Source organism: Pygoscelis adeliae, unplaced genomic scaffold (assembly GCF_000699105.1).
Source record: "Pygoscelis adeliae isolate BGI_AS28 unplaced genomic scaffold, ASM69910v1 Scaffold69, whole genome shotgun sequence".
Taxonomy (NCBI): Eukaryota; Metazoa; Chordata; class Aves; order Sphenisciformes; family Spheniscidae; genus Pygoscelis; species Pygoscelis adeliae.
Window position 1 is genome coordinate 6,183,052 of NW_008825619.1, and position 2,708 is coordinate 6,185,759.

Genomic DNA, 2,708 nt, shown 5'->3' on the forward strand with positions numbered 1-2,708 from the left:
CAAAATAAAATAAAAATACAAAAAAAATTATCAAATAAATAATACCCAACCATTTTGTTTTGATTTTGTTTTTCTTTAAATAGAACCATTGTTTTAGAAAAAAAAACTTTTTTAGGGAAGCTTATTTGAAACTGATACTATTCTGTGCAAGAACCTTACAATGAACATTTTTTGACCAACATTTTTCCAACTAGTTCTGTGGATATTTAACACTTTATCAGCTGGCAGAGTATCTCACTTCGTTGAATAGAAGCCTATGTTTTTAGAGAAGCAGATACTTATCACAGCCAATACCGAAGTGTCAAGGAAGTTGTCGCTGTTACTGCAGCACTGATGTACATTGGAAAACCATGCAAACACAGTTTTCCACCATCCTGGAAAACCACGCAAACACAAAGATGCACACATATATCATTACACACATATACGCATATGTATGAATATAATGGGTATATCATTTTTATAATATTTTTGTTTTACTTCAGGGGTAATTGAGAAAGCATTATTGTCTCTGTTTTATAAATGGAAAACTGGAATAATGATCCCTTATTCATCAGACCACAGATGATTTAATGGAGATGCCCAAGCAGTCCTTTGAGTGAGGAACTTGCCTCCAGGAGAGGCACCCTCAGTTTTGATCCCTGCTCAAAGGAGGGCTGATCACAAGGAGCTAGTCATGCTCCTGCTTGTGTCTTCCTGCCCAGGGAGCTCTGTGCCTCCGCAGCAGGCAAGGCGCTTTCAGCTGAGGATATAAGGAATCCTATATGTACCGTGCTCACAATCATACAGACAGAGAAAGGTTAAAGAAAACTAGCATTCAAGAGCCACACCCTGGGAGCCCCAAACTGAAACTAAACTGCAAACTCTTGAATATTGCAATGATAGCTGCTGCTGAGCTCATGACATACATATGCTGCAAAAATACTTAAAAATATGTAAGATAGGCCATTGGATGACATGCCACATTTGGACCCTGAAGGCTTGGACTGCGTTCCTGTTCTGCTATTGTTTTACTGTGCCAGTTCTGGGCAGTCACGTCATCTGCTTCAAATTCTTCATCTCATTTCATAAAACTACGGACTCTTTGGGATAGCTTTTGCCCCACACTTTGTTGCTCTGTGAGCCACAAAGACAAGGCAAAAAGGAAGCCTGATCTCAACTGTGGCCTCCAGGTAGCCAGGGCTAACCACTGCACCACGCGTTCAGTCACTGATGAATTTGCGAGTTTGGCACAAATACATTGCAAATTAAGTATAAAGCAGAATTAGCAATCATTTAGGGTTCTTCAGTTATCAGTGTACAATGCAACCACTGCAGCACTAGCAAGGAAAGGTTTGACACCACTCAGTAATGAACACTGATCGCTGGTTCATTACAATAATTTAATAAATTGTTTATGTGATTTTTTTACATCCTATACAACAATGCAAGGCTTTTTTTTCCTTTGCGATTAGTACTGGTGATGTTCATTATGTGAAAATAGGGAAAAAGAGGTGTGTCTGCCGTACATGATGTTCATGCTGAAACATATTTGGCAAGTTCAGGTAGGTAAGTTCCGTTTACTGTCAGCAGAGGGCAACATAGTGAGAGGCCTCATTACTGAATAAAACCAAAAACGTGTATTAAAAAATCACACCGACTTTTTACTGTAATTGAGAATAAACCCCAGCATACACCTGTACATTTGCTGTAGAGCCGAAGTTCTAGAAGTATTAATCTTTTGCAAAATCATTTTGAATGCCTATGTAAAACTTATGAAAGAGAAAAGCACTGCAATAAAGGCAATGACAAATACCTTTGCTTTGACTAAAATACATCAACTTTTAGGTGTTTACTGCATAATCTGGTATGTCCAGCAGACTTCATTATATCCAAAAGCTGTTACCCCATGAAGTAAGTTTTATAATATTTATTTTCTTTAACCCTGTGTATACCAATAGCTCCGATTGTCATCCAAAAGATTAGCTGGTTATACCAAAAGTAATGCAGTACAACGTTGAAAATGAGAAATTTTACAACGTTTTTTCTGTTCTCCATTAGCCTTAGGTATGATACTCATTCACCCCACCTGCTGTCACACCATCTTTCCCGAGCTGTGTTTGCTCAAGAAGGACCATGTCATGACTGAGGTTAAAGTTTAAAATGACATGAATATCATCTGCTTTTTCATTCACCTCAGGGCTGAGGGGAGCCAAAGAGCTTTTCCAGCTTTCCCAAGCAGAGCGCTCCCAAAGCCCCACTCGCAAGGCCTGTGTCCAGCTCCCGCTCCATCAGCATGGCGGGGCTCCCACCACCACGCAGCCGGGCACCAGGGGAAGGCCATGCCCAGCACAGGGGCCCCGGGGCAGGATCCCGGTACCCCTTTCACCCCATGGCCGTGTCAGATGCCAGAACGGAGGAATGCCCAAAACACGGCAGCAGCCTCAGTGGAAGGTTGCTTCTGAGGCTGCTTACGAAAGCAAGTTATTTCCACGGCTGTTGCTTTCTCTGGGGTGCTCTCAGCCCTGCAGCGGCCCTGCGGCGGAGCTCACACTGACTGTGCCCCCCGCCCCCCATGGCCATCTGATAACGGGACGTGGCTTCTCAGCCCGCGGGCAGCTCCCGCCCACTGCGGGAGCAAGCGGGGCTGCCCACGCTCTAAGGCGAGTGTTTCCCTCAGGCCTGGCGCCCCCAGCAGGGAGCTCCGCCGGCGCCGGGCCTCACAGGGA